We start from the raw sequence: 17,633 nt of genomic DNA, 5'->3' as shown, positions 1-17,633 counted from the left end.
CCTCCCTTACCATTAGGTCTATCAAGGTGTTGGATCAGGTAGCCTGGGGGTAAAGCCTGAACAACGTCAGAGTCGGCGTCTGGGGAGAGCCAAGTTTCTGTCAGGAACAGGATCTCGAGGCGGAAGTCTTGTAGGAGCATGGAGATCTCAAGAGCATGTTTGGGCAGGGACCTGCAGTTCAGCAGGGCCATGCTGATTCGATGGCATGGTAGGTGACAGGATTCTGGAGGGGGGAGCTTGTAGAGGCAATGGTGGCAGTGACTTTGTGATTCCCCAACAGAGATAGAATGGGAGCAGTAAGGCTGTGGTGCCTGTCTGAATTGGAAAAGTGTTTCCCTTGAGTAATATAGGGGGGCCAAAGGGATAGGGCAGAGGTTCCTGGCCCTGGGCCCGGTCTGGCGCGGACGGGCGCAGACGGGCTTACCTTTGGCGCACCTTCGACGCGCCAGTGGCGCGCCCGCTGCGCGTTCGATTCATGGTGGTTAAATATTGCTCCACCTGCCGCCTAGCCGAAGCGTCGGATGTGACAGGAGGAGTGTCAGGCCGTGTGTGTCCGCCCTCCACTCAAGCAGCGTCAGCTGTGGTGGACCGGGGTCGGAGCACACGAGCCTGGGGCAAGTGCCTAGTGCAAGCAGGTACAATCAGGTACAGTTTTAGAGCAAGAAGCATCGTGGTTTAAAAGAGAATTTAATGAAAGAAAAGTTTAAAAACACACGTTCACTCGGGAGCACCAGCGTGAAGCGGTTAAAGTAAGGTTGCAGGCTACCCGTCACAAGATATACGAAGTCGGGAATTAAGCGGGTAAACTCTTGGCATGGTTGGATAGGAAAGAGAGAGCACAGAGGACGATAGCGCAGCTGCGTACCTCGTTGGGTTTGGTGGTAACCAGTCCGCAGGACATAGTAAATACACTGGCTGAGCACTGTGAGCAAATATATGCCTCGGGCTCACACATGACGATAGAAGAGTCTCAGACCTACATCAAGGATGTAAAGATGCCAAGATTGTCGGAGGAGGCGGCCCTCCTACTGGAGGCTGATCCCACGGTTGATGAGCTGCAGGCGGCCATCAACTCCCTACAATCCGGCAAGGAGGTGGGGCCCAATGGAATACACATCAAGCTTTATAAGAGGACATCAGATATAACTGCCCCGCATCTTTTAAAAATGTTTCTTGAAAGTCTGAATGTGGGGGAGCTGCCTCGAGACCAACGAATGGCCACCATAGTAAAAATCCTAAAGCCTGGTAAATCCCCCGAAGACTGCTCGTCGTACCGGCCCATATCCTTGCTTAATGCGGAGCCTAACGTCCTTGCCAAACTCCTAGCAACGCGCCTGACCCCACACCTTTCAACTTTAATTCACCCGGATCACTCAGGGTTTATGCCTAACAGGAACACGGCCCTGAACCTCAGAAGACTTCACGCAGTAATGGCACGCATACCATGCATCCAAGAACCTGTGGTTATCCTATCCCTCGATGCGCGCATGGAATTCGACGTGGTTGAATGGCCTTATTTATTTGAGGTACTTAGACATTTGGGCTTTGGCCCCAAATTCTGGGCATGGGTACAGTTATTGTACTCAAGTCCCTTGGCGCACGTGGCGGTTAATGGACATATCTCGTGGGATTTTCTGCTTTCCCGCGGCACGCGCCAAGGCTGTCCACTGTCTCCGTTGTTGTTTGCTTTGGTGCTGGAGCCTCTGGCGGCCTGGATCCAATGGGACCCAATGATTCGAGGACTTAACTGGACGATGACCTGGGAGAACCGCATCTCCCTATAGGGTGATGATGCGCTGCTGTACCCAACCTCCCCCAGGTGCTCTATTCTGGTACTTTTAGACATCTGCAAAATCTTTGGTCAGGTGTCTGGCTATACCATCAACTGGTTGAAGTGAACTCTATTTGTCCTGCGGGGCCCGCCCCCACTGCTTCCGGTGGACTGTCCACTTAAAATTGCGGATAATAGCTTTAAATATCTGGGCATTTATGTCACACCCCAAACGGAAGAATTTTTTCAGAGAAATTTGTGGCCCCCCTGAAACGGTTCAGGCGAGACGTGGCACATTGGCACGGCCTGCCGCTGACCTTGCTGGGTAAGGCAGCCCTTTTTAAAATGATGTCACTTCCCCGTTTTTTATATGTTCTGGAAAACACCCCATTTGATGTGCCGCCAAGATATTTTAAAAAGATAGCAGCAATTGTCACCAATCTGCTCTGGGGACATAAACCAGCATGCATAGCTCAAGGAAAGTTGGTGAGGAGCTGGTATGATGGCGGGATAGCCCTCCCAGATATACAATTATACTACTGGGCGGCCCAGTTAAAAATAATTCATGTCATGTCGGCGCTATACTTCAAAAGTAGGTCAACCTCCCTTGTCGGGCCGACCCCACACACAGTCCGCATATGGTATGCAGCGCAAATGCTATTAAAATGCAAGGGTCTTATCACGCAGATTACACCACTGTGGTCCGCACGGCAACTCGGACGGCTTCAAAACAGTAAGGGGTTCCAGGCTTGGGATTTCATAAGTATCTCCACGGTGGGAGACTTGTGGAAGAGGGGAGAAATGATTCAGTTCGAACAACTCAGGATCCGTTATGAGTTAGCGCCCACGGAGCAGTTCCGGTACATACAAATTAGGCATGCACTGCACGCTGTTCTTACGCCTGGTACTGACGTTCCAGAAGCCACCCCCTTAGATGACAGACTACTGACTGAACACATGTCCAAATGGGCTACCTCCTTCACTTATCGCAAACTAATTAACAACATACCGGACCCGATGCTGGCACTCAAACATAAATGGTCCACTGATCTGAGAGATATTGAAGACGCAGACTGGCAGACAGCACTATCGTCTCCCCGGGAAGTAACCATACCATCCAGACTACGCCTAGTGCAGTTAAAAATACTTCACCGTACATACTACCCTAGAGTACTCCTTTTTACAATAGGGAGAGCCACACATCGGTTTTGTCTACGCAAATGCGGGGAGGAAGGGACCTTTTACCACACCATATGGCAGTGCCCGCACATTGCAGCTTACTGGGTCCAAGTGATGCGTACACTATGACAGGTTACGGGGGTGTCCCTTGTGCCGGAGCCGAGGCGCTGTCTCCTAAACCTGTGGGAACCAAATGATCTTTCACACCCGGCTCAGGACTGGGTGGTGTTGGGGATGATGTTTGCCAAACGTAATAAAAAAAATGGGGATCCGAAGATGCACCAACACTCGAAGATTGGTGCAGAGATATGGACGAAGCTATGTTAGCTGGGAGGGTTGTATACACTCACCGTGGGTGCCCCCGGAAATGGGAGAAGGTATGGGGAGCTTACATTTAGGGGCTCTATCTGTGACCCACCTATGCATGAAACGGATGACATGTCTGAGTGAGGGGGTGGGGAGGGTGGGGTTGAAGCGATACGATGGCAGTGATATGCCAATAATGATGACTGTAGTGCAACGTATATTGGAAATGTGTACAGTGCTGAAAATGTTTGATTTACTTTGTATTGTACAATGCGGTGACCATGTAATCTCAAAATGCCCTTTTTTCTTAATACAATAAAAGGTTATTACAAAAAAAAACACACATTCGCGCTAGCAGCACTCACAATTCCTCAGTCATTATCTGGGGTAGTTCCTCCCGACCACTGACCGTGCCCGGATCAAAACCTTCAACAATTTTAGCTATCTTTTCTTCAAAGTGGGCAGCGATCTCATCGCATATTTGCTGTGAGGCGACTACTTTATTACCCATGCAGGCAGGGCCAGAGAGATCCCTTATGATGTTAAAAAGGGCATTTGTGCTGTTAGGTGCATGAAGAATGGTTTTAGTGAAGAAAAGTGCTTTGGTCTTAGCGATGGCCTCTTTATATCGAGTCTGTGCTGTTTTTAGCACTTTCTTGTCTCCTTCTAAGTAGCACCTTCGCCACCTCCTCAAAGCCTGTCTACATGCAATGCGCAAAAGTTTCAGCTCCTCATTGTACCATGGGGCAGATGGCTTCCTTTTATTCTTCATCTGTTTAATGGGGGCACATATATTCAACATATTAATGATATGTGTACAATAAGATTGATAATTCTTATCCACCGAGTCGTCAGGAGTAAAGAAATTTTGATTCAAGAATATGGGACCTTGCCTTTTTTTTTTTAACTAATCTCGTCCAATCTCTACCCCTACGATAAGTCACTGGGCAGCTATTGCCGTGTGCTGCTTCAGGCAGAGCCATTCTAAACTGAATGAGTGAATGATCAGTCCAGCTTTGAGGCAGTACACTGATCACCTCCGTGACCACCTGATTTGCGAATATTAATTCTAGCACATGCCCTCCTAGGTGAGTGGGATGGCGTAGTAACTGACTTAAGCCGAGATTTTCACAGGTTTGCCTAAGATCTCTCAAATGATTTCCTAGCGACTCGTTATCCCACAGGTTAAAATCTCTTAGGAGCAGCATTCTGGAATATGTTAGAGTCAGGGTAGTAATGATATCGGCCAGTTCTAGATACTGTGTATCTTGGCCCGGCGGTCTATAACAGACCATTCCCGTTAGAAGCCTTCCCCTTCTACCTTGTAATGAGAAGCCTAGTAGCTCGATCACTGCAACCTCTTCGACCTGTAATGGAGCAAAATTACATCTTTCTTTAAACAGGACACCGACGCCCCCTCCTCTTCCAGAGGGCCTAGGCTTATGAAACAGCTTATAACCAACTGGACAGGCAAGGCCTAGCTCTACCAGGGAGTCATTGTTAGACCACGTCTCCGTAAGAAACAATACATCCAGGTCCATGTCTTCTAACATGTTGGACACCTCCTGGAAGTGTTTAATCAGGGACCTGCAGTTTAAAAATCCACACTGTATTGCATCACATCCCCTTGACTGAACTACTTGAATTCCCCCCTCCACAGTCCTCTCACCAATACTAACCAGTTCATCCTTGGAGTAGGTAAGCCGGCCAAGGCTGACACGAACAGCATGGCTGGCGCTAGGTGCGGACGGGCGCAGATGGGCTTGCCTCTGGCGCGCCCGCTCCGTGCGCGCGTTGCACGCTTGCATTGCCCCTCCTAAAATAGACCGGCAGATGCAGTCGCCCGAGCACTAGAGCGCTAACCAAAATGGCGCTCCCTACAATGGCACTAGGAGAAAAACAGTTCCTTACCTCTCGCAAAACAGCGGGATGAAGTGGCGATTTTTAAAATGCGGGTGTGGTTCCCTACCGCCCGCAAAACAGCGGGAGGTAGATATGTCCTTGATATGTTCTTTTCTGGTCTAGTTCCCCAGATATCTGTCAGACAAGTTGGGCAGATACACCCCCACCCGTACTCTCCTGTCAGGGTCCCAAGATCTCCTAATCGTACCACGCATAAAATATACCAGATTAGGAGGCAAATCCTTCACGTACCTAGCACCCCAACTCTGGAATTCATTACCCAGGGACATCCGTCTCTGCACCAACTACCTGTCATTCAGAAAAAGTCTCACTGTTCGGATCCACCTTTCCCTGACTGTTCCCAAGTGCTGCTACAGCGTGAATATACCCCAACTGGGGTGATTCATACGCACTATAAATGATATAAATACTGATAATGAGCTAAGAATTCCATTAAATTACTTCACTTAGTCCCAGTTTAGGACCAACCCTCTGTGGCACTTGACATTTCTTGACATGCTACCAGTTTAAAATTCCATTCCACTATCCAGACTTTCAAGCATTGGGAAGAAACATTTCAATCCATTTTTGGATTGGCAGAACATTAAGAAAGACTCCAAAGAACAAACGGTTGCTCAAATCTGTGCACAATAAATATACTCTCAAGATTTTAAACAGACCCGAAACAGTTCACTTCTGAACATGTCCAAACCTCTTTATGTGGACTGCTGATTCAAGATGTTCGCTCCTTTCTACAAAAATTAACTGTAGAGAAAGTGTCAACAAATCAAAAGACCATAGACCTTTTACTCTGACTATTTTCTAGTTTCAGTGATAATAGACAAGAGAGACTTTAAGATACACCCTAGACCTCAAGACACTGAACAATATGCCACAGAATTGAACATTCTACATATTACATTACAATTGTGTTGACAATTGTAACAAGGAGTTTGGATGTTTTTGGAGGGCCTACAGGACACATAGTTATAAATTCCCATAATTAAGAAAGACAAGACGTTGCTACAATAGATAATTAACAACCAAAACTGCATCTGCAGTCTACTAATTTCTGACTGAAATTAACGCCTCATCCATATTAGAATTGAGTGGCAATTGTGGTAATGGCACACCTCAGGAAACAAAAGAAGATCTCTGACTATTCTTATTTGATGACCCGCTCCGAAAGGTAAGCATGTGACATAAAGTAATGGAAGATTTGCAGTGATCCTTTTGGTCTTTTAGAATCTGAGACACCAGCTAATTTACAGCAAATCAACATTTACCCTGTACAGAGGATTCAGGAATTTGTCATTTAACCCATATGGTTCCATGGTGTTAAATTTTTTTATCCACATAACTTCTCTCTGGGATAATCGCTGACTAGGATCGGTGCCTACCTTAGGATGCACTTTCTCTAATACTAAAAATCTAACTTCCGAGATGTTGTGATCTTGTTTTAACCGGTGTACAACCAGATTGGAATTGGTATTTTTTGTACGTATCATGCTTTTTTGCTCTCTCTAATCCTGATTTTGATTTTCCTTTCGGTCTTTCCTATGTATAAGAGCCCACAAGGACACTTGATACAATAGATGACATTAATGGTATTACAATCCAACGTGTGTCGTAGCATCTCTTTGGTTCCTGTTCTAGAATGAGTGACAACATTTTGTTGCATAACATTGTGCAATGGGTGCAGTTGTTGCACTTTCTCATGCCTACGCCGAAGGTGCTATCAATGTTTTTGTTGCCTGCCAACGATTCTTTGAGGTTAGGACTTCTAGTGAACACAAATAATGGTCGCTCCTTGAATGAATTGCCGAAATCAGGTTTATTTTGTAACAGTTCCCATCTTTTAATAATGGCTTTCTTTATACTTCCAGATCTAGTCGAGTATTTAGACACGAAAACTATTCGGTTGATGGGAGTTTTTGGCTTGCAGATTAAAAGATCGGTACGATCTGAACTCGTGCTTCAGCTTTGGTTATGATCTCTGCAGGGTAACCTCGTTCTGAGAATCGGTTTTTAATGCGACTCATATCTTGATTATATTTTTCTGGTGTTGAGGAAATCCTTTAGATGCGAAGCATTTGAGAATAAGGCACGTTTTTAATGAGCTGTGGAGAATGGAAACTTTGAAACAACAATGTGTTGTTACGATCCGTTGGTTTACACCACATCCTCCCCAGCAGGAGAAATGGGTTTGTAGAATAGTTCCTGTGTAGAATACAGCTCTACTGGAGCACGGCTGGCTTGGTTTTCCCAAGAGTTGAAACACTGCTCCCGACATTACTTGCTGGTAAAATCGCTTGAGGATTCGACATCAACAGAGCCAGCCCTCTACCACTGTCCCTCATGACCTCTTTCCACGCCAAGAGGGGAGTATGCAAAGCTCCCCACTGCCAGGGAACTACCTGCCGCAGTTGCCCCGGATGCAACATTTTTAGGGGCGCAAAATTTAACAAGCATTTACAATGCAATGGTCTCGGCATTATTAAAAGGTAGAGCTATTGGCATTGCTCATGACATTTTTTTTCAAAACATAAATAAATGGTACTGTCATTTACAATGACAATAATTGAGCATTAGAGAGTAGTAGAAAGTATTCGCGGACACAGAGCCACACGCACACTGTCCCACACACACTCACTGTCCCACACACACTCACTGTCCCACACACACTCACTGTCCCACACACTCACTGTCACACACACTCACTGTCACACACACACACAAACACACACACACACAGTCACACACCCACACTGTCTCACCCACACACAGTCACACACCCACACTGTCACACACACACACTGTCACACACACACACACTGACACACCCACACTGTCACACACACACACACACTGTCACACACACACACACTGTCACACACACACACACTGTCACACACACACACACACTGTCACACACACTCACTGTCACACACACTCACTGTCACACACTCACACTGGCTCACACTAGCTCACACTCACACTGGCTCAAAACACACACTGTCACACCCACACACACACTGTCACAACCACACACTGTCTCACACACACACACTGTCTCACACACTGTCACACACACACTATCTAGGTTGGGGTTCTCCCACTTAGTGCGGTTTATGGAGCATAGTGTTTGTGGGGACATCCCCCCCCTCCATGATGCACAGACACAGAACAGCCAGGAGACACTGTAGTGTAGTTCCTATTTTCCCTATAGGCCCTGCGCATTGGAATAACATAAACAGCAGTGTAGACGTAGGACTGAGGTCTTCTAGGTCTCTACTGACTATGTTAGACTTAATTGGGTTTTTGCGCCAGCTAGCTCCAGAGGTCACTGGAAACTTTCTTGACTGAATAGGAAGTGATCAGCTTCCCTGGCTCAGACAAGAAGGGATTCAGCTTCCGACAACCACATAAACATGACAACTTTGCTCCCTCAGAATAAGAGTATATCTCTAGAGTCGTGTGAAAACATTGGACAATTATTTCACTCAGTCAGACGTGCGTTCTTAGTTTCACCAGAGTGCAGAGAATGGAGAGACGGGCGTGTTTCAATAAAAGATATTATTTATTGATCAGTCTTCCTTCTCATGCAAGAGAAATGAATTGCCACAATTGCAATACTTATCATAAAGTAAAGTGCGTACAGTAAAAGGAGTATTATGAAATAATACTGTAAAAGCATTGATATGGTTTCTTAGCCATAAGATACTTAAAATGAATAAAATATATACATGCATATATACATTAGCTAACGTACTCAACTGATGCTTCTAAATACGCCTACCCCGGTGTACCTGACCTAAGCCTAATACGTGGGAAGGAGTAAGTGAGTAGCAGTTTAAGTTAAGTACGTTTTTTGCCAAGAATCTGATTCAAGAATTCTCTCTAAGGGTTTAGTCAGCACTGTACCTTTGGAATAGAATGTAGGAGGTCTGGTATCTCTCTCTCTCAGGACTCGATATCCCAGTATATTTGAAGATTAGGGAATAGGGGTGGATATACACTGGTTTAGGGGGTTTTCGTATTTGTCTTTCTCGGGGTTGGGGAAGTATGAGGGGTAGCTGAGGTGAGAGTGAGTGATAATACTAGGGGGGGCATCACTCGTTGAGATCAATATGAGCACCGGGGGGGTGAAGGGGCGACATCCCATCGGCACCGTAGGCCAGATATAGGTCTGGTTGACCTATTTGCCTGTAGGGGGGGTGGGAACCTGTGGGAGGGTAGTCAGGGGAGGGGGAGGGGGGTGAAGGGGCAGGGCACAAGAACATTGAAGAGGAAGAATATGATTCAGACAGGAACTATCACTATAGACTACGCAACGAAAGGTATAAACGTATTGGGATAGACCTTGAGATAAAACCTGGAAAGAATAGACCACCTAAGTTGAGTATTAGCAGCGTGCAGTTAGCAGGCTGTCCCTTAAACATCCAGATATGACAGTTAGATTCGTAACATGGAATGTCTGTGGCCTGAATGATTCACAAAAGAGACAAAAGATAGCAGTTCGTCTCCGGCAGATGAATGTAGATTATGTATTTTTACAGGAGACACATGTAATGAACACTGAGGAGTTCTGTCTTAATCAATTAGGATTTCACTTGATAGCAAGATCTAAGCTAGGGGCTAAAAACAGAGGGGTAGCTATCCTCTCACGGAGTAAAAATGTGGTGATCGGTAGAAAATTAGAGGATCAATGGGGCAGATGGGCCATGGCTGAGACGTTAATAGACGGCGTATGGACAACCTTAGTAGCAGTATATGGCTCAACCCAGGACGACCCAGAAATCTTGCAATTCTTGGATACAGAATTAGTGGGCTGGCCATCTCAAATTATCATAGGAGGTGATTTAAATATCAATGGGGCAGATGGGTTGGGGGTAGGGTCAACGGGGTCTTATAAAGGGAGGAAGAAAAGAGTATATAAAGCCCTCATCAATCTCTTAGAGAATAATATTTTGCAAGATGTTTGGGGTAGCATCAAATCGGGTCAAACAGGGTTCACATATTATTCAGCACCTCACCGTATTTGTGTTCGACTAGACTATTTTTTGGTTTCAACAGATTTAATGAATAGACTAGAAATTGACAGGCTTCCCCGTATTTTAAGCGATCATAATCCTTTAATATTAACAATGAAGTTGGGAGGGAGAATTAGAGTAAGTAGGACCTGGACCTTTGAAAGAGGACTCCTTCTGGATAATAATTACATACAGCATATGTCTAAATGGATTTGCGAGTTTTTTGAGAACAACAGAGGAAGTGCCCAGTAGGAGTAGTTTGGGATGCCTTCAAGGCTGGAGCGCGGGGCGAGACATGTAGTTTTAGCGCTCACAAAAGGAAAGTAGCACGAATCAGGGATAGTGACATAGAGAGGGCTGTCTTAGAGGTGGAGGAACACCTTTACGAATCTTTAATAAGGGGTGAATTGATTAAAGAAGCTAGTATAGAATTGATGAAAGCAAAAAGTGAAGTGGAAGAAGATATGGCGAATAAGGCAGCTCAGAACTTCACTATGAAAAGGGAGAGATGCTACGAGTTTAGTGAAAAAGTTGGACATGTACTCGCCATGCGCACCAGGCAGATAGCAGCAATGGGGACAGTCAGGGAGATTAGGGATGAATTCGGGAAACTACACTCAGATTCACAGGAAATTAGGGAAGTTTTTAGGAAATATTATCAGACCCTGTACGATGAGCAATACCCTAGCAATATTATAGAGATAAGGGAATATCTTCAGGGTGTCCCGGTTGTCAGGGTATCTAGAGAGGATGCAGAAGACCTTGAGAAAGTGTTGGAACATAATGAAGTCAAAGAAGCCATGGCCAACCTGCCCTCTGGAAAGGCTGCTTGCCCGGATCAACTGCCCCTAGAGTTCTATAAGATTTTTTGGGAGAGTCTAGGGCAAGACCTAATTAGGACTATACAAACTGCACAATCCGGGGAATCTATCCCTAAATCTTGGAGTGGCGCAGACATTGTCTTAATACTAAAAAAAGGGAAGATAGAAACTGAGCCAGGGTCCTATAGACCAATCACGCTGATGAATAACGATACTAAAATATACTCAAAAGCTTTGGCAACAAGATTTGCAGATATTATATCTCCTTTGGTTAGCAGTAATCAACATGGTTTTATCCCTGCCAGAGGGACGACACATCACACCCGGAAAGTCATAACCATGTTTGATGCCGCAGAAGTCACAGGAGACCCGATGGCTGTAATGTTGCTCGATGCTGAAAAGGCATTTGATCGGGTCTCCTGGGACTTCTTGTGGCATATCTTAATAAGAGCTGGGATGAAGGAGGGATTCGTGAAAGCCCTAAAAACTCTGTATAGGGACCCGGTCGCAGCTTTAAGAGTCAACGGGGGCATTACGGGTCAATTCTCGATTAAGAGAGGCACACGGCAGGGGTGCCCTTGCTCGCCCCTCCTGTTTGCCATGTATATGGATCCTTTGATCCGTAGGATAGAGCTATGCCCAGACATTACTCCATTGAATACAATATTGGGATCCTGCAAGATACTCGCGTACGCCGATGATGTGGCGGTGATAACACCAAATCCCACGGAGGCAATTGTTATGTTAGAGGGGGAGGCCCGCAAGTTTGGACAGGTATCAGGTTATGCGTTGAATACCTTAAAGACCCAGATTATCAAGAACTTTATGGCTATTTGTAATGATAACCGTGTTGTACATGAAGGGTCCTATTTAGGCATTAACATCTCAGCGGACTTAGATAACTTGGTGGAAAAAAACATCGCTCCAATCATAGGCAAAGTAAAGAAAGATCTAGATCGATACGAAAATCTACACTTATCGTTAGTAGGACGAGTCAATATCATTGAAATGTTGGTCTTGCCCAAATATTTGTATATTTTTAGAGCAATTCCACTATTATTCGATAACAAGTGGTTCAAAATCTGTGAGCAAATGGTCAACCGCTTTGTCTGGGCAAGAGGTAAGACGCGGAGGGCCCTGAGGTTTATGTCGCTCCCGCGGGAAAGAGGGGGTTGGTCACTACCTGATTTAAAGCTCTATTACTGGGCAGCGGCATTACAATGTATGGTGGGTTTGATTGGAGGAGCAGAAGAGGAGGGCTGGCAGGATTTTGGATCGCTTGTCATCTATGGCCTGGCTCTTGGTATGAATGCCGAAAATGTTTTTTTAAGATTCTCTGAGGGCAGTTACTTTAAAAGAACACGCTTTAAGACTGTAATAGCTGCACACAACATATGGAAAGGAATATCTAAAAAGGTGGGAATTGGGAAGTATAGTTTTTATACTAGATTAAAAAATAATCCTTCCCTTCTTAGCGAGGTCTTCTCGGATAATGTATTTCAAGAATGGGATAGGCGGGGGATAAGAAAAGTTGGAGACATGATGGGCCCCCATGGCATACTACAATTCACAGAATTGCAAAAGAGGTTTAATTTGGACTCAAAATATTTTTTTTAATATCTTCAAATAAGAAGCTGTCTCATAAATAAGCAAGGGGGCGCATTGGGCTTTGAAAGAAATGTATTAATGGATCTTATTGAAAAAGGTTCAGACTGCACGATTAAGAGATTTTATTTAGAAATGACGAAAACAAAGAAGGATGACTTAGAGAAATGGGGAGATAAATGGTCTATGGATTTAAATTTGAATCTAGATGTGGGCAGGGACATTTTTATTGAATCAATGGAAATGGGCAGGACAGTGTTGTGTTCTTCGTCCCTGCAAGCTCAGCACTACAAGATACTATATCATTTGTATTACACACCCGCTAAGATTGCTCAGTGGGGTGGTATGACTGGAAATACTTGTTTTAGATGTGGAAACGTAGATGCAGATTTGCTACATATTTTTGCAAGTTGCCCCCACTTGGATAAATTGAAACAGGACATCGCGAACTTCTTCCAGATTGCTATGTCCTCGAATATAGAATTAACGCCAGCAGTTATTTTATTGGGCTTAAGTATTGGCGAGCAGCCGACTTGTAAATATTTTTTGTTTGTGGCAATGGCGATTCTGAGGTTGATTGTGGCCTCGGCCTGGCTAGACCCTAATCCTCCAACATATCATCAATGGTTAGGCAAAGTAATGTCTATACAAAAGTTAGAAACAGCTATATATGCCAGAAGGGGGAAAAATGGTAAGAAGATGGGAATACAAATTTGGGAACCCTTTATTCGATGGAAGGTAGGCTCAGATCCTTAGGGGGGGAGGGAATAGTTTATATATATTTGGTTTTTGTTCTCTGTCTGTAACTATGTTTAATTCTCTGCTGCAAATGGATTGTAACTATTGTGCCCTGCTAATGTTATAAAGAAAATGGGGGGGGGGGGGGAAGAAAACCAATAAAATATAAAAAAAAAAAAAAGGAATAGAATGTAGGAGGTCTGGTATCTCTCTCTCTCAGGACTCGATATCCCAGTCACCCGCAAGGGTAGGCTGGAAAAGCCGGAGGCTGGATTTTCTCGGCAGGAGAAAAGACAGCTTCTTTCTCAGCGCGTCAAAAGAGGAGGGGCAGCGTCCGTGGGCTTCTCGCATCTGCTGGGCTCTCGGAAAGTAGATAGCTGCTCGGCTCCAATATTCACCACCACCGTGTGTTTGCTTAAGGCAGCGTTGGTATATTTATACCTGAAAGGTGCCGGGATTGACGTAAGGGTGGACATAAGACGTCAATAAAGATGTCACCAAGAACTGGCCGTTCTTACAGTCATCGCAGGAGTTCTTATTACAAATCAAAACAAAGCACATGGGGATTTCCCAGGTTGCTGGAGGTTTGGTATGTTGAAAGAACTCGTTGTGCTTTCTAGGGGCCTAAGGAAGTTACTCTTGCTGGGCCTTGTGACTGCAAGGGTGACTTCTGATTCTGATGCCGTTATATGGATATTATCGATTATTATTGATTATAGCCATGTAAGGGTAATATCGATTCGGGTTCCTAGATAAAATCACTACAACACATTACTTAAAAAAAACAATCCACTCTCCTGAACCATCAGAGTCCATAAGATTAAAGCGAAAAGCGAAGACTCACAGATATGCGCGATCAAAATTAGAGTTATAATGGTGCCCCACTGAAACTGGCAGAGCTGAAGACTGTTCTATGACGAGCTTCATTCAAAGTGCGAGACTCGAGCATCATACGTGCAGTTTCCGCAAGCAATTATTAGTTTATACGAATACAGTCCCTGCACCCCCAAAGCGGGGGGGGGGGTAGAAAAGCGAGCACGAGGCAACAGGGGGGTGGGGAGGAGGCAGAAGTCAGTTAAGTTAGCACCACCCCAGTCTCTGTGTCGTGATTTACTGAGTTTAGAGTGTGCACAATGAGACAGCGGAAGACGAGGGTAGCCACAATCACATGGCAAAATCAACATGGTTGACACACAAGCGCTACGGTGAGTGTCTGAAAAGTTAGTGTCACCGCGCGCCTTTGTTTATCATGTTCTCAAAAGAATTCCAGTATTGCACTATTTATCGCTTTATTAGCTTTATCTGTATAGCGCTTCGTACCATGATGCAGGTGTCTAAGCACTTTCGTGAACCCTTGAGGCAGCAAGATCTTTCGAGGTTGACAGTGTTAGTGCAATTTAGTTGTTGAAACAAAGTTATTATTTATAACGCCTCAAGGACGCAGACTCAAGGAAGTAACTTGGCTGTAAAATTATATGCACTTATAAATTACTCTCAATTGAAAGAAAAGTTTGTCGCATTACCCATACTATCGTTTCTACTTTTAAATGACTGCATGAAAAAAAAGCCAATTTAGATTTTTGTTTTACTATACATGATGTTTTATAATATTCTATTACATATATTCATTCAGAAACATATTGGGTTATTGGCATGAGTTCTTGTAGCGCACGCCAGTAACTGAGTGACCTCTAGGTGGTTGAGGGAATGTGCAGGATGCTCCTGGCGCTTGGTAGTTAGTGGCACTGAATTGAGAGCGGTGGTATCTGAAGCCCATTGCTGTAGTGACAGCGGATGCCAGACTCTCTCTAGGCCCTCCAGCGGTTCTCTGTCGCGGGCCAGTTGTACCACCCACGCAGGGCTCATCAAGGCCTATTTCTCTTCCTGATCACCACTGCCATCTCCTCACACAAACCATCAATGCAGAAAACGAGAAGAGAGTTCACTGTCTGCTGCCCCCTCCATTCCTTGGCCTTTCCGCTGAGGTTGTGTTGTAATGTAACTTATTTTATACCTGCTTTATTATAATTATCCCATGTATTTCATCCTTTTACCTTCTGCTGGTATTTCCATCTTTCATTCCCTTGGTTCACCACTCCCCCCCTGCATTCTATTGTTCTTGGAATGTTCGGGAGCTCACCTTAGAATGTTGGTGACAGAGATACGGTCGCCGTGAGGTAACTTGGAGGTGTAACTTGGGTAATAAGCGCTTCTTCTACCTTCGCTTGGCCTGGAGAGTATTATTACAGGCTGCCTGGTCGTTATTCGATTAATCACGCTGTTCCTTTCCATCTTTAGCCCTCACAATAGTTCGATATTGCTGAATACCTTGCATGACTTGGTTAGGCGCCCCATATTTGTGGATGTTAAGAAGAATAGGCATTGCCAGAGTGGGGAACCAGTAACATTAAAGGTGCAGTGCATGTTGCACCAGACTAGGCCTGTCCAACAGTTATCATATTTTTTTAATTCTGTGCCAGGGGCCGCTTCAGGTGTTGCTCGTTCTGTGAATTTTCCAGTACATACATGTTCCCTAACAGTGCCTAGTCGTCGCGCGCTTGCTGCCCCGACCACACATCACACCATTCTTCCTTCTGCTGCATGTCTTTGAGAGAGCCCCTCCTCTCGGTAGCCCCTGTGAGGGACGCAAGGGGTAAATTCTAAAGTGATTTACTGTGTTCATGCTTATACTTTGGAGATCGGGCCGCACTTAGTGGTTTTAATATAGGGGCGGGAGTTGGGCCATGTCAGCCGGGGTAACTGGCTGTGAGTTGTTCTTATGAATGAACACGGGTGGCCTTTGAGATCTGCTCACTGTACTACGCTTCCAAAAGTGTGACCAGGCAGGCGCCACGGGGTGGGAGACCTCTTGACTGCGAGTACACCTGGACTTAATTTTTAGTTTTGGCCTAGAGACCGCTTTCGGGGTTTCTATATTTTCGTGTAATACAAAGAAATACATGCAAATACACCTATACAAACATAAAGGTGATTAAGGATTAGCCATCCTAATCAATGGATTATTAGGTTATCATTAACTGTTTGTTTCCTTTCTCCCAAGTTATACAGCATAGGGCAGTGGGTCAACCCGCTTAAGCCATTATCTTGTACTGTGAGGGATTGCACTTGAACTGATCACATGTGCACATCCGCCTAAAAAAGAAGTGCGCCTCAGTGGCAGGCCGGTAAACCTCACACTTTGCCAGTCCATATTAATTTCCATTCTTTAGCCTCTATTTTGGCTCCCCCTTATGTGTTTAGCATACGTCTTCAAGTTACAGTAACTTCACGCAAATATTTGTTCTAATAAGGATAATATTTTCCTGTGAAATGCCTTCAAATTAAAGGGTTTCTATACCAGTTTTACGTGCACATGGCTGGGAGAACATGCTTGTACTACTGTATCAACAACACCATTTACAGTGGTTATTATTTTTATACGTATTTTAATTAAAATGTATGGCAGGCAGATGGCTATGAGGTTTGGGCAAGGTTATTTTTTCTTTGCGTTTCTTTTTTTTGTGGTATATTCTTAAAATAAAGCAATAATCCTAAAAGTTTGCCAGGGTCAGACCGACTGGCTTTGTCATGCCTACATTTACACTTTGATACATGTCGTTTTGCTTTTCTATTTAAAATACAGTAACTTTTATTGGCGAACAAACTGAATTTACCAACAACAGCAATGGGGAAAATAACCCAGGATAAGACGGAAACCAAAATGAACCTACAGCCTCGGAGCTGGGCACACAAAGGGGCAGTTCTTATCGGGCCTCGCATCCTACGTTCTGTGAGGTTCTGACAGCTGCGCAAACACGACACTCGGCGTGTCACAAGAGCTAACACAACCACTAGATAGCACTGCGGTCCAAAGTCTGGGAATTATTTATTTCCATGGTGCCCAGTAATCTGTAATATTCGCTATCAGGGGTGCTGACGGCGTTAACGTGAGCGCGGTGTGCACCCGTCGTGAGTCGGGAGGGAGGAGCCCTGCTCCTGCTGCCATGTGTGACCCTGGGCAGGTCAGCCAAGCTTCAGTCATTTGAGCTGTTACTTGAAAGTGGCTGCACCGTCACTGTCAGCGCTGCCATGGAGGGACTTGCCTGCTTCTTCTAATAGAAGGTGGCCGCTTCGTAGCTGTTTCAGGTTAGAGATACTTTCAGTTGAGTTGCTCTCTGAATTTGCTGCAAAGGGCAGTATTTATGGGCATTTAATAATGACCCTCTCCAGACGGAGCTATGTGTTTAATTTAAAGATGATTATATTACAGAAGTCAAT

At 44.9% G+C, this 17,633-nt stretch overlaps 1 protein-coding gene across 1 annotated transcript in view; it reads left to right on the top strand.

Moving 5' to 3' along the window:
• Window positions 1-17,633, top strand: part of BRIP1 (BRCA1 interacting DNA helicase 1) — a 1,630,984-nt gene that overhangs the window by 1,109,172 nt on the left and 504,179 nt on the right. The gene's annotated exons all lie outside the window — the stretch shown is intronic.

Source organism: Lissotriton helveticus, chromosome 3_1, assembly GCF_964261635.1.
Source record: "Lissotriton helveticus chromosome 3_1, aLisHel1.1, whole genome shotgun sequence".
NCBI lineage: Eukaryota > Metazoa > Chordata > Amphibia > Caudata > Salamandridae > Lissotriton > Lissotriton helveticus.
Note: the sequence above shows the minus strand (reverse complement) of the source record. Positions and strands in the feature narration are given on the sequence as shown.